This window comes from Protopterus annectens, chromosome 17.part0, assembly GCF_019279795.1.
Source record: "Protopterus annectens isolate FY-2018-M chromosome 17.part0, PAN1.0, whole genome shotgun sequence".
Taxonomy (NCBI): domain Eukaryota; kingdom Metazoa; phylum Chordata; order Ceratodontiformes; family Protopteridae; genus Protopterus; species Protopterus annectens.
This window is the reverse complement of record NC_056751.1, coordinates 807,849,450-807,865,313: the sequence shown is the minus strand read 5'-3', so window position 1 is coordinate 807,865,313 and position 15,864 is coordinate 807,849,450. Positions and strand designations below refer to the sequence as shown.

Below are 15,864 nucleotides of genomic sequence, written 5' to 3'. Positions count from 1 at the left end.
TGTCGTCAGTGAGGCGCTTTTGCAGCCCCTGTTGTCGGCCATTTCAGAACCGATGGCCGAAACGGACTCTCATGAGGCGCCAACCAGGCCTTTGAATATTTCTATTGCAGGACCTTCGGACAATGCTCCTTCAGATGGGTCTGGAGCCGCTGTGCAGGTACCGGCTTCCAAAGGGGTTTTCAGGCCTACTAAGCTTCTAATAAAGGCAAAGCCAAAGACAAAGGCAAAGACTCCTTCTAAATCAAAGACTGCAACACAGGCCTCTTCTGAACTAGCTCCCAAGTCACAGAAACAGTTACTCAAGATGGCGGAGGATTTACTTACTATGATTAGGGGTTCACATCCCGCTCCAGATAAAAGGCCAAGGCAGGATGTTTATTATGATTCCTCTGATCAGGCTTCTGTTTCTTCAGTTTCTTCTTCTGACCAGGAATATTCTTTCCCTCCTTATGAGGATTCTGATGCTGAGGAATCCATTCCTTTCTCCCACTGAGGATTTCTCTTTTGGGGAAACTTTGCATGAAATGAGGGAACATTTCCACTGTGAAGGACAGGAGTATTTGGAATCTAAGAAAAGACTAAGGGATTTTCTTCTTCTCCCCCAACATAGACCCCTGACTATTCCTCCTGTTTTGGATATTGTGGATGATGCTTTTTCGGAGGCTAACTTAACCCCCGACTCTTTTCCTCCTGCTCCTGTTAAGCCTGATAGATATTACAGGGTTCCTGATTCCCACCAGTTTTTATACAAGAACCCTTCTGCTGACCCTGAAACCATTTCTCAGGGTCCTAAGGGAGTTAAGGCCGCTTCTGCCAAAAATCCCATTCCCACTGAAAAGGATTCTAGATCTTTAGAAAGATGGGGCAAAAAAGTGTACACTTCTGCTACTTTATCAATTAGGGCTTTAAACTGTCAGTTTCATATGCTGAAATACCAGCAATTTCTCTTGTCTGTTTTAAAACAAAAGCTTACTTCCATTTCTGCCTGTGCAGATGATAAGGAATTACATGACTTATTGCATGCCACTGAACAAGTTGGGAAGCATGGTTTACACTGTGGATTTGATGCCTTGGAGGCTTCTTGTAGGGCTGCTGCCTCCGGCACAGTCATTAGAAGGCATGCATGGCTAAAGGAACAAAATTTGCCAGAACAAGTAAAAGCTAAATTATTGGATGCTCCTGTTCAGCATAATGTTTTGTTTGGATCAAAAGCTGAAGAGGTGATTAAAAAGATGGAGGATAAGGCGAAATCCATGCAAACAGTTAAAGATTTCTTACAAGTACAGCAACCAAGATTTAGCAGGAATTGGTCTTCTAAAAATTGGTCCTTTCCCACTTCAGACAGGCCTCAGAGGGGTAGATATAGACGCTCCAGAGGAAGGCCTCAAACACAAGCTTCTTATAGACCAAGACAGTGGACTGCTTCCACCCCTAGGGGAGGAGAGGACAGGTCACAAACTCATAGGAAACAAACTCAATGACTCCCTCTGTTGGGCTGCAGGAACTTCTTGCCTGGAAGCCCCTCTCGGAGGAAAACTTTCTTTTTTTATCAAAATTGGACTCATATAACCCAAGACAAGTGGGTTCTGGATGTGGTTTCAAGAGGTTACAAATTCCATTTTCTTACCCTGCCAAGGCCAAGCGGATGGCCAGACCTTCCAAAACATCAGTGGACAGAGACCTTAAACCAGGTGAAAGCTCTTTTGGCTATGAAAGCCATAGAACTGGTTCCACTTTCAGAGATGGGACAAGGTTTTTACTCAAGGCTCTTTCTAGTCCCCAGGAAGCAAAACTCATGGAGACCCATTCTGGATCTGTCAGTCTTGAACACCTTTCTAGAGATTCCAAAATTCAAGATGCTTACTCTACAGCAGCTACTTCTAATGCTGTCCAAAGATGCATGGATGGTAACTTTGGATTTAAAGGAGGCATATTTACACATTTCCATCAGGCAGGAATGCAGAAAATACCTCAGGTTCAAGGCCGGATCGAGGCACGTTCAGTTCTCTGCGCTGCCCTTTGGATTGTCTACTGCACCCAGGGTCTTCACCAAATGCTTGGCTCCAGTAGTAGCTTACTGCAGACTCAAGGGAATTCAAATTTACCCTTATCTGGACGATTGTCTAATTCAGGCAAACAGCAAGGATGTCTTACTCCAGCATCTAGAATTTGTACAGAACCTCCTCAAGTTCCTGGGATTCTCTGTAAACATAAAAAAGTCAAATTTGATACCCTCACAACAGATAACTTTTCTGGGTGCTCTTCTAAACACCACAACCCAGATGGCATTTCTGACATCCGAAAAACAATTACAGCTGGCTTCAACTTTAAAACCTTGGCAACTTTAACTCAGCTATCTGCAAGGAGATTCCGGCAGGCTTTGGGTTACATGGCCTCCTGCATCCTTCTCGTACCATATACAAGACTACACATGAGGAAAATACAGTGGTACCTAAAAAGTGTATGGTCTCAGCATTGCCACAGTTTAGACATACTGATCTCCATCCTGCCTTGTCTTCAAAAGGAATTCCTTTGGTGGTCCAGGGCATGTATTCTAAACAAAGGGAAACCCTTCTGTCTGCCTCCTGCCACTCAGATTCTAACCACGGATGCCTCGGATTATGCTTGGGGAGCCCATTTTCAGGGCAACTGTCTGCAGGGCCTTTGGACAAAGGATCAGAAGCACCTGCATATCAATTTAAAGGAAATGTTAGCCGTTCAGAAAGCTCTAATGGCCTTCAGGAATCTTCTACAACTACTAATACGGACAGACAACACCACAGTTATGTGGTACATAAACAAGCAAGGGGGATCTCAATCCTACCCCCTTTGCAGACTAGCCATGGATATATGGAACATAGCTCGAGCTTGCAATCTGGACCTTCAAGCTCAGTTTCTACCAGGGAAGCAAAACTTCCTGGCAGACAGTCTGAGCAGAAACCTTTCGGATCCACACGAGTGGATGCTGGACACCAAAATATTCAGGATGATAACAGCAGTCTGGGGATGTCCTCATGTAGACCTCTTTGCATCCCATCTCAATCATCAACTACAGAACTTTTGCACCAGGACTTTCCACAAAGAAGCTTGGAAAGTGGATGCCCTATCATTCAGTTGGAGGAACCTCTCAGGATATGCCTTTCTGCCTCTTCCTGTTCTTCCACGGGTATTATTAAAGATAAAACAGGACAAGCCCAAGATGATAATCTCGCTGGCCCCAAATTGGCCTCGACAGTTTTGGTACCCAACTCTAAAAAACCTTTGTCTGGAGCCCCCTTGGGTTTTACCTCAGTCTCCGAACCTTCTGTCACAACATCAGGATCAGGTTCTACACTCTCATGTCAGAACTCTCAGCCTGGCGGCCTGGTTAATCCAGGGCCTTTGATTTCTTCTTTCCTACCCAAGCAGGTTATGGATGTCATTTTAGAAGCCAGACGTCCTAGCACTAGAAAATCTTATGCAGGAAAATGGAAAAGATTTTGTTCCTGGATGCAGGCTCAGGATTCTGATCCTCTTCTTCCGAACATTCCTTTAATTTTACTTTACTTGACAGATCTCTTACATAAGGGTCTCTCTTTCTCTTCCATTAAGATACATGCCTCTGCTATTTCTGCTCATTATAATACAGACCCTCCAATCTTTTCCCACCAGCTCATGAGACAGTTTCTCAGAGGAGCTAAGAACTTAAGACCTCCTAGATCTCCTCCCATTCCTGCTTGGGATCTCAACTACGTTTTGGAAAAACTAACCTTGCCTCCTTTTGAGCCTGCTGCCTCTTCTGACATCAAGTTTTTATCTTGGAAGACAGCCATCCTGTTAGCCCTAACCTCTGCCAGGAGAGTTTCAGAGTTACAAGCTCTTATGGATGTGGAACCTTATATTATTTTTCATCAAGACAGGGTGTCTTTGAGGACTAATCCTACCTTCATACCTAAGGTGGTTTCCAAAGTGGCTTTAAATCAAACTATCCACTTGCCAACTTTTTTCCCCACTCCTCAAAATAAAGGGGAAAGGATCTTACATTCCTTGGGTGTACACAGACAACTACGTTTTGACCTGGACAGAACCAAGGACATCAGAAAATCAGAACAATTGTTTGTTTCTTATGCTTCAAGTTCCCAAGGTAAAGCCATTTCAAAACAGACCATTTCTAAATGGATTGCTCATGGAATCAGATTTTGTTATTCACACCATGGAAAGCAAATCCCAGGGAGTATACGGACTCATTCCACCAGAGCTGCTGCCACTTCTGTGGCCTTCCTCAGGGGACTTCCTACCAAAGACATTTTGGAAGCTGCAACTTGGTGTTCAGTGCATACTTTTTCTAAGCACTACAATCTACCTCTCTACTCTATGTCTAGGGCAGGCTTTGCCTCTGCAGTCTTGCAGGGCCTTTTAGCCACCCCTTCTTCTTTATGACCACCTCCCCTTCTTTCAGCTTTGGGATTCTACCCTACAGTCATGACTGCAGCAGTGAAACACGATGAACATAGTACAGTTGTGTACACCTACCATAAATGTAGATGTTCGAGTGTCTTCACTGTTGCAGTCTGGGTTTCCCTCCCTCCTGTCCCCTCTTATTTTTACTTTTGTGTGGTTCCTTTTTTCACCATTCTTCTGAGGTGTATTTGCAAAGGATATGGGACCTTTCTCATTTTGGGACTCCTGACATCTGGGGCAAGAAAAACTGGAGAAGATGGCGTCGGCTGTCAGCTTTGTACTCCTGGTGCTCTGACGTCAGGGAGCATGGTTGAACAGCCGACGCCAGACCCAGACTTTGGGATTCTGGCTGACCGAGCATTGCCTGCCAGCAGGGGAGAACCCTACAGTCATGACTGCAACAGTGAAGACACTTGAACATCTACATTTACGGTAGGTGTACACAACTGTACTTTATGTGGTTACATTGGCTGACAGGTCAGGCCAAGACAGACAAAAATTATACTTCTAACACCTGACACTGTTTACATGTAATTTAATTATTCCACCACTACCAATCAGATTGCAGTTAAGGGACAAATTGCTGTGCCTGGTCTATATACTAAATACAACAGTTATTAAAGCATATATCTTACTCAGTTTAGTGCTCCGCACAAAGACTAGATTTCTGTATGTGATGCAAATGACTGAAATTCGGGAATGGATTTGATCAACTGGAGAGTTAGCTGCATCATGGAGGACTGATTGCCGTAACCAACTGTGTTCTTGGGGGGATGTCATGAAACATCCACTGGGACCACCATGGCCTTTGTTTGTAGTCAGCGATATGTCTGTCAGTATGGGCAATTAGGAAAGACCATTATTATGCTTAAAGTGTCATGCTGCACGGGGAAAAAAAAAAACAGAAAGAAAAATGAAAGACTTCTACTCAGTTTGCCTTGGCTTGGACAGGAGCACTGATCTTTTGTCACAAGAGGATCCTTTTCTTGCTATTGGTGGAAATCTGAGACCATGTACAAGGTAAGCATCTTTATCTATCAGATGAAATTTGCTACTGGAGGAATTCCTAGCATGACAGCATTCTCATGGACAACTGATGATACAGCCAGTCATCAGGGAAAGCTTGCACCTGGCTGAGGATTTTGACATGTGGCTGTGACAGAGGATTGTATGGCTATCTGCAGGTGAAAGTGATACGAAACGGAATAAGAACAAAAATGCAAAAAAATGCATTATTCATTCTAAAACAGAGACCCATCCAGTTGATTAAGTAGAGAAACTAGCAACAGCAACACGGGGTTGCCACAAACCTGTCACGTGGGTCTGAAAGTGCTAGAGCTGTGCCCAGTGTATAGCGTCAGAGCTAAAAGACTCATATGAGAATGTACTTGCAGAAAAATGAAAATGCAATTGATGACAAAAGCCTGAGTGTATGATTTAGTGAGTCACTATAAATTCTGTGTGTATTAACCTTTCTCCTCAGTAGAAGAAAAGGCCTGGTAAAAGGAACTACCATGCCAGGAGAAAATGTAAGAAAGTCACATAAGGAAAGTTCTGAATTAATGTCTCAGACAATGAATTACTGATGACAGTTTGCAAAAGTTGAGACAGAAAAGAATCTCATATTTTGCTGACAAATTGAAACAAGAGAACATAGAAGCAAAGACCGAATAAATAGGGGCTATGTCTACTGTAACATCTGTATTAAAAATATTAAAAATGAGGATAATGTTCTTCAGAATAAGGCGACCTTTAGTATTAAAAGCAACACATACTTATAAAGCAAAAGCCAGTTTAGTACAGCGGTTTGAGGTTGTAAGCTGCTAACAAGGTTGTCCTCTAGCCTAAGATTTGATTCTTTCAGTTTCAATTTACCAACTAAGGTCATTTAACTAGTATGTCCAAGTTACGCCTGAACAGGGGCAGCCGTACCTAGTGCATTTATTTGGTTAAATGAACAGAAAGACTACCAGGAAGTCATTGTGCTGTCATTTATTTCTTGTTACCTAAGATGCCAGTACCATTATGAAAATGGCTCTTTATAAAGTAATAAGATACTGGAGAGGTTGAGTCTAATAAAATAGAAAACAAGCTTTAATTCTACATTGGTTGTCAGTGTCCATGTCTTCTTTCATATGTAACAGTTTATGAAACAGTAAAAGAATGATTATCTTAACAGTTACTAAGATTACTTAGCAAAAAGAAGTAAAAAAAATGGCCAAGTACAGTAACTTCTCTTAAACTATCACACAGTCTTGTTGTACATTGAGTATCTAAACCTAAAACATTATAGAGTTAATGTTTCATTTGAGGACATTTTATTTGATGTTAGTGTCACAGAGCCTAATAATGTTGTTAATCAACTTGCAATGCACCAGTGATTGTGTATAACACTATGAAGGACTTTAAAGTATATAATTTTTCTGGAACCAATATTGATGGAGGGATGGTTGATGTATTAAGTAAAGGGTTTACCTTTATACCAGTAAGATGGCCTAATTTAGCAGAAGAATTAATTGACCTTAAGTTATTTCTAAGAAAGCTTAATTTTAAACTTTTTTTGGTGATAATACTGATGCAGGTGACTACCCTCAAGGTTCATTACATATCCATAGCACATTCAACCCTCCATTGCATCCATTGCTGTTAATATATGAAAAAATGTGTGAACTTGATATTAGACATATATTCAACAACAATAGAAAGTATGGTAATGACAATTTAACAATAGATGAAAGGGATAATTTGTTATTCCTTATGCAGCAGTCATTAAGAATAATGAAGCCGGATAAGGGAGGGGGATTGATGATTTTGGATGCATTTGACTATAATGAAAAAATGTTCAGTATTTTGAATACGGATACATATCAGGAGGTCAGTAAAAATGAATTAAATATAGCTTATAGAAGGATACATATGACACTCAATGACATGTTTCTTGAAAATAGAATAGATATCAACACTTATAATTATTTAAACATCATCTCTCCTACTATACCTACCATTTTTGAAGCGCCAAATGTAGATTCAGACACCTAGGCGGTGTGACACCCACCTGTGAGACAGCTGGATGTGGACACATGGCAGGATGACAAATTAGCTGCAGTGACAAAGGACTGTGGACAATTCCCTGTCAGAATTGAGGGAACCCCTACACCCTAACCACAGGTGGCACATACAAACCCCACAGTGATACATTGTGCACCCCCTTAGAAGCCACCATGTGCAACAGTTAGTCGAAAATGTGGCTGGCATAGCATGCCACGTGGGCAGGAAAGTGGTACCATGGAACCTGTGTGCTATGGGCAAAGCCTTTATTAATTGAATATGCAATGTGATGTGTGTAGTGCTTGGTGCGTACTAAACTCAAACAGTATCACAACTTGTAGAAATGTGCCACAGCATGGAGGAAATCCTGCACATCACTGTAGTCACACTTATGTTGTAAGATGTGCTTTAGGCGACGCTCCCTTACTACAATAGCCTTCCTACGCGGTGTTACAGGCATCCCCCTCAGAAGAGATTCACGTCGGGTATCCGTCAAGTTCTGCTGCTGCTGCAGAACACACAGAAGGTCGGCTAGCTGTACAGAAGGGTGTCCCAGTAATACCTTCAGCCGACGATGCCATGCCTCCACCTGGTTGTTAGTACGCGGGAAGTCCATTTGTGAGACATCATATACATTCCAAAACTGCAAAGGGTATGACGATGGCATTCGTGTCTGTACTGAACAGCGGGATGCATACTTGCGTGGTTGGCCTCGTACATAATGATGGTCTAGAAATATGTCAATTGGCTGAGCACATTCCGGTAAGGAAGCCACAATGTCCAGAAATGCAGAGACAACATCATCCAATTGTAGGAATGCCAACGCTATTAGCTTGCGGATGGCAATGGAGAAAGCAGTGTCCGTGCCATAGAGGGCGACAAGGTGGTGATGCTGGATCTGGCGCCAGATGATCTGTGCAAAATGGAATAGGCATCCCTTCAGAATACTCCTAGGGAATGCCTTCTGGCTGGCATGAATTGCTGCCTTCTCAAAATCAGTCATAATATACTGTGGAGACAAGGTGCATCCCTGTTCAGCAGCCATACCCTTCAGTACCTCCCACAAAGTGGTGTATGCAGACTCCGACTTCCGTGTCATGAGACAGTACACCAGGGGTACAATCCTTGTTGAGGTGGGGGTGCCAATACAGCCATGTAATGTATATAGCTGGTGACATATATCAGCCCGTGTGGGAAAGGTGTCATCACCAAAAATGATGTCGGACCTGCACAGGTCGGTCAAGTTCTGTGTGGTAGTAAGTAGTACCAAGGAAGCTGTACCATCCATATCCGACCTTCTATGGAGGATGAAGCTGCCACTATGGAGTGGATACTGGCTGACATCAATATCTGCAAGTGTTGCTGGAGGTGTAGCCATGGATGCCCGTGCCCGCTGCCGTACTCTGGTAATGCTTCATCAAAGGGTTGCACGACGAGGCATCTTCTGTAGTACGTTGTCATCTGCTGTGCCTAGGACACTCTTCATTACCAAGCTTGGCAACTCATTACCAGTTACCGCCCTCTGCCGCAGTTCTGCTCGCAGTGTAGCCACTTGGGTCATTGTTGCATCTGGGCAGTGCTGGTGTGGCAGCGATTTTAGCAATTCTTCACCCTCTTCCTGGCGAACAGTGATGGCACATCCTCTGCATGCCTTTACTCTCTGCTCGATACATGCCCAGTACCGTTTTGGTGTTGCCTCATGTTCCAAATGGTAGAGGTACCCCTCCACCACTAGCATTAGTTTGCCACGTTGGCTGGGCACTGTGCTGTATCTGTTGCCAAGCAGACCGGGGCTATACAGATATATAGATTCCAGCATGGTAGCAGCACTTGTTGATGGCCTCTCAGAATCCATCACAGCCAGTCTAGCTTGGTATGGGATATACAACCAGCCTTCGAGCAAGGCCCTTCCAGACAGTGGGTTACTCACTTTACACCTCCTTGTCTTGTACCATGTGTATTAGCACTGACTGTCACAGTGGCCCTGTGCAGCTTTGTGCACTCCACCTGTCTCTGACTGCCTCTCCGCTATGGTTTCAATGTCTGCAGTTAACACAGCCCTGGAGTTGCCATATGCTTGTAATCTGGTAGGTGTCCACAAAGCCTAATTGCAGCACAGGTTCTGAGTGTACTGCACTGGCCCCCTTTAACTCCCAGTTGTTGCTGCTGGCCAATAAGGGTGTAGGGCCCAGTCCCAGTTTCAGTGGCAGATGTTACATAGGGAGGTACCTCTGTGTTGCACCCTTGTCTGCCTACATGGGACTGTATACTTGTCTACACTCCTGTTGCACGGACAACTGGACGGGTTTGGCAAGACCTGCATGACTTACACTGATGTGGAGTGGGAGATGGGTTACTGCTACTATATTTCCTGCTACTGGGTTAGTATTCCATGCTTTACCAGGTTGGCATGTTTACACCTAACACTGCATCACCCCTTTGTCGCCCTCTATGGCACGGACACTGCTTTCTCCATTGCCATCTGCAAGCTAATAGCGTTGGCATTCCTACAATTGGATGATGTTGTCCCTGCATTTCTGGACATTGTGGCTTCCTTACCGAAATGTGCTCAGCCAACTGACATATTTCTAGACCATCATTATGTACGAGGCCGACCACGCAAGTATGCATCCTGCTGTTCAGTACAGACACGAATGCCATTGTCATACCCTTTGCGGTTTTGGAATGTATCCGATGTCTCAGAAATGGACTTCCCGCATACTAACAACCAGGTGGAGGCATGGCATCGTCGGCTGAAGGTATTACTGGGACGCCCTTCTGTACAGCTAGCCGACCTTCTGTGTGTTCTGCAGCAGGAGCAGAACTTGACGGATACCCGACGTGAATCTCTTCTGAGGGGGATGCCTGTAACACCGTGTCCTTAGAGTTCCTACATTCAAAATCCAAAAAAGTAGTTGTTGATCTGAGGTAGTTAGTAAAGTCAAGAAGTTGATCTTCACTACCTGTCCAGAGGAAAAATATATCATCAACAAATCTTTTATAGGATGGAATAAATATCCTCCATCTATTAATTTCATAAAAGACATGTTGCCCTTCCCAATATGCCATCACAATGTTAGAGTAGCTATGGGCACATGGGGTGCCCATAGCTATACCCCAATCCTGCCAATAGTATTCATTCCCAAAAATAAAGATGTTGTTTTCCAGTACCCCACCCACCCGAACACCCTCCCACCTGAACTCAGGCTACAAAGTTACACAGGCACCTTCAAAGGCCTTCTTAAATTACACCTCAATACCAACCCTCTCTGCAGCTGCAAAGACCCACCTTGAAGACCCACTTTTTCATATGTAAGTGACCAGTTGAAGCCTTTAATGCATACACTATACTTTCACCTGAAATGTACTTTTTGTATATATTGTAAATAATGGTACTACATCTGAGTATCTTATTGTTCTACATAATTGTTTTTTTGTATTTCATTGTTTCTCTTATCTTGTATGCCAGTTTTATTGTTATCTAAAGCATGTATGTACACTTATTTCTTTGGAGCTTTTCTCCCCACGACTCCACTGAAAAAGGACACATGATGTCCAGTTAGACTTATCCTGGTAAAATAAATGTTAAGAAAAATAATAAATAAATAATTCCAATAATGTACATATCAGAGAAATAATGTAAATTTTATAGGTATTGTCTTGTAGGAGAAACTGACATACAGATCCTATACCATCATTGTTAGGAATCACGGTAAAGAAGCTAACATCCATAGTTACCATCACTAAATTATTTGCTTTCAATGTCTCATAATTATGTAGTGACTTTAGAAATTGTGGCATATCCTTTAGAACAGTAGGGGCTCTTAATGTCACTATTTTTAGCTTTCATTCAACAAAAATGGAGGCTGGCTCAGTTATCTATCCTCCACCAGAGACTATAGGTCACACAGGAGGATTGCATAGATCTTTATGAATCTTGGGAGATGTTTTATTTCATTTTATTAAAGAACTTGTTTTTATATACTTTCACCAGAGTGACTTTGTTTTACTGCATTTTATAGAACTTCCCTGATTTTGCCTCTTATACCAGCTCTATCCCTTGTAACTCACAGACCATTATAATTAGTCAATAGTACCAGACATCAACATTTCATATCCATCAACAAGGAAAATAAAGATGTTTTATGATCTGTATTAAAAGCCTTGCACCATTTTTTTCTTGGAGTGGAACTTTTTATGATGATGATAGTGGAGATTCTAAGTTTGAACACACAATTGTCTGAATGCCGAAACATCGAACTGGGAAGTTCGAAATGTAAAAATAGTGAAGCCGCAGAAGACCGTTGTTTCCGTGGCTTTGCTATTTTCTCCACTGTGGTGTGATCTCTGAGTTGGTATATTTAAGTAGGGGGGTGTGGGGGGCACAGCCTCCCACATTGGGGGTTGTGGGGGGCAACACCCCCCCACATTAGGAACGGTCTGAAGTGTTCATGTGTTTTTTTGTTTTGTACTGGAACAGCGATTTTTTTTCCCTGGAAAATATTGCTGTTCTCAGTGTTCGAAGTTCTTGCATTTCGAACTTCCAGGTTCGATATTTACATAGTCGAACTTATGACAGTTCAGCTATGTGATATAGACCCATGATAGCTTAGTGGGATTAGCCCAATCAACAAAGGATAAATAAATAAAATAAAATAAATCATCAGTTGGATTTAGAATACAAAGGGATCTGGGTATTCTCCGACAATCATTCTATGATATCCCCTACAGTTTATAATTATTATTGTTCAAATTGTGGCTTGTGATGCAAACCCTGTTTCTTCATTAACATTTTATGTGACTTTCAGTAATATATACAAAGTGTACCTAGAGTCTCCTCCCCATAGTTCTTATTGCTCAGAAAAGGCTCTGTGATGCAAAACCTGTTGTTCTATTAACTTTTTTACATGACTTAGAGTAACATTTAAAAATCCCTGGTGTCTATTGCCCCCCCACCCAGTATTACAGACTTTGATTGTTAGTGTAGGAGAGTTTAGAAGTATGACAGCACTCCCCCGTCTGTGCGTGTGCGCGCACACACACACACACACACACACACACACACACACACACACACACACACACACACACACACACACGCACAGAGACACACACTCAGTCACCTGAGACCTCTTATACCTTTGAAGACACACACACACGCATTTAAACACACACACATACACACACACACACACACACACACACACACACACACACACACGCACACCCTCCCTCCCCACTACATCTCCATAGAAGCTTACCTGATCTTACCTTTTACACAGTCTCTGACATTTACTGTAATGGGGAAACCGCAGCTTTTTGACTGTGTTCATTAACATGACCAGCCATGCTAACTTATGCCATTTTCTGAATAGCTGAGTTGCATAAATCTCTTACTGCAAACGTTTCCTGGACCTCACTAGCATGTAGCATGGCCATGGAGATATCTTACAGCAGTGATCCAACACAGTGTAGAATTAATGCACTAGGCCTGTCTCTAAATCAGAAAGGATTGCAGTCCTTTCTGAATCACAGTCAGTGTGTTTAACTTTGAGAAAACATTTTGGATAGTTGGGAGCTTGTGAACTGAAAACAGCCACAAAAATGAACTATGTTTTCTTTGTTTTGGTTTCTCCAAGTATGCATGGAGAGAAGAGTTTTCTTTTTTATTCCTTCTGTAAATAAAGTGATGCCTCAATGAATGAATTGCCTCCACAGACTGGTTAGTCATTATTAATGCCACAATTTTGCTACAATTCATATTTACACCTATATATGGATACTGCAGTTTTGTTTAATTTCATTCTGTGTTCTGTTTTGTGGGCATATGCTAAAGGTGCCACCTTTACTGGAAGAATGCTGTTTGCTGTCCATTTCTAATAAAACAGCTAACATAATCTGGTAATTTTTTTTCTAAATTTCTGGTATTCATTTATTTTGCCTTAGTTCTGCTGGGAAATAGTCCTAGTTGGTCAGAACAAGTTTTGTGAAACTCTTCTCCCTGATGGCCAAAGTAAAGGATGGACAATGGAGAAACAGTGCAATTTAATCGTATGGTTCAAGCAGTATGGGAAGAATTTGATTTCTAACTTGTATTTTATTCCTTTTATACTTGTGTATTTTGGAAATGGGCAAGTGAGCTGGTGCATAACTGGACCACTCTCAGGAACAGGCTGAGGATTAGAACATCACGAAAATACAATGTAATTAAAATCTTTATGCTTGGCCTTTGCAGAGAACTCAATGATAGAAGAGCTAATCATTTCTACTTAATGGGTCACATAACTGAATGTAGGTGATGCTGTACTTAGTTCAGGGGATCAGCTATTGATTTAAATGCTGCTTAAACTATTTACCTAATGTCTACTGAAATTAAGAAGTTACTATCCCTCATATAGTTATATTGTTGCCTATAGCAGTGCTGTTACTACATATGTAATTTACATTATAGAGTTTTCTAGTTATTTTACAGACGCATGTCCTAGAAGAGGTAGGGTAGAGAAGGGTAGTCCTTAAAAAGTGAATGAATTAAGAGATCTTGGGGAGCTGATAAACAATAACAGAAGGAACAAGGGAGGAAGTACTGTAACTCAGAAATAAAAGATTTGAGATTATTATGTACAAAGAGTGTAAGAAAGACACCATTCAGTTTGCTCTGGGTCTGTTATTGAGTAATATTTGGAAGAACTATACAGCTTATGGTAAAGAATGAACTGTGTTTAGACTGCGCTGATGACCTCAGTAGTTCTTGTGGATACAATTCTTTCAAGGTGTGTGAGAAAGAGGAAGGGAGGGAGGGGCAAAAGTCAAGAAACAGAAGCTTATTTATAACAGCACAATAAGTGTTTGCAGAAAGATTTCAACAGAAAAAGGATTCTTCAAATCTTGAAGACAATGAAAATCATACCATACTATGTGGAGATATGACCTTGTTGGTTTGTCATATTTATTTTGTGGTGCATGGTGCATATTCCCCTTGCTTATACAAGTTTCATGACCAGGAAGATTTGTTGACTGCATTTGATGAATCTAATTGCAGACAGTTATAGCAGACCCCTTATTTATCAGTAAGGCAAGATAGTATATTGCTCTGTGCCAAAAGGTGTTTCTTGTGTTGGGGAAGCATTACAATAGTAACATCTCAGGGAGTTCGATTAATGGAAGAATGTTTAAGGCCTTAGGGTCCTACAATTGTAGTAGCAGTGGTGTTGTTTATGCCATTGGATGTAAGTGTCAGCTTATAGGATGGTACACTGGTCAAACTAGAAGGATGGTTAAAAGGATTATGGAACATCTAGGGGATGTGAGAAATGTGAGGCTGAATAACCCTGCAGCCCAACACTTTCATGCTGTCCATAATGGCAACACTAGTGGTTTATGTTTTACTGTATTGAATAAGCCTTATGCAGTACAGGGTGTTGACTATGAGCATACTCTCCTTAGAATGGAAAGTAGGTATATTATTAATTTTGGAACCTTATGGCCTAATGGTCTTAATATGGAATTGGATTTACATGTATAGAATTATGTATTATTGTTATGTATTATTTATAAAATGTATTGTAAATGTCATTATATCAATTCTTTGGAAAAATATTATTCAGGTTCAATAGATGTTGTTTGTTAAGTATATATTTGTTAGTTTAACTGTTTGGTTGTCATGCATTTGTATCACCATGACTCACTAATTGATCAATTGATTCATTGTCTTAGTGAATTGTATTTAACCTTACACTATTCTTATAATGAATCATTCCCTGGAAGGCTTGATGCCGAAGTACTAGGAAGCATAGTAAAATTGTATCACCATGACTCACTAATTGATCAATTGATTAATTGTCTTAGTGAACTGTATTTAACCTTACACTATCCTTATAATGAATCATTCCCTGGAAGGCTTGATGCCGAAGTACTAGGAAGCATAGTAAATTTGGATGGTGACCGTTTCTCCAGTCTCTTGTGTGTTTTTTGGTTTTGTATTTGTGCTGCCTTGGTGGTGGAGTGTTTTTATAGGAAGCATTACAATCCCAATTTAAATGTTTGTGTGTGGAAATAGGGTGGTTGAACAAAGTGCATTTGACCAAAGTGATTATTGGATTATTGATCAAAAAGACTGATCAAACATTGATTTAGCCAAATATGCAATATATATATTTTATATATATCTATCTATATATATATATATATATATATATATATATATATATATATATATATATATATATATTGAGAGAGGGACTTTACTCCTCAAGCCCCGCTTGTAGCAAGCTACACATCTACATCCCAATGATATAGCAATATATGCACTAATCAGATTATTCTATAAAAACTAAAGAAAAAATTAGTTTGTCATTGTCAGATTTATATGTGGGTATC

General features: G+C 41.2%; 1 protein-coding gene across 3 annotated transcripts in view; it reads left to right on the top strand.

Annotated features, from left to right (window-relative positions):
* LOC122791789 (intelectin-1a-like) overlaps positions 1-15,864 on the top strand; it is a 574,372-nt gene that overhangs the window by 398,298 nt on the left and 160,210 nt on the right. The gene's annotated exons all lie outside the window — the stretch shown is intronic.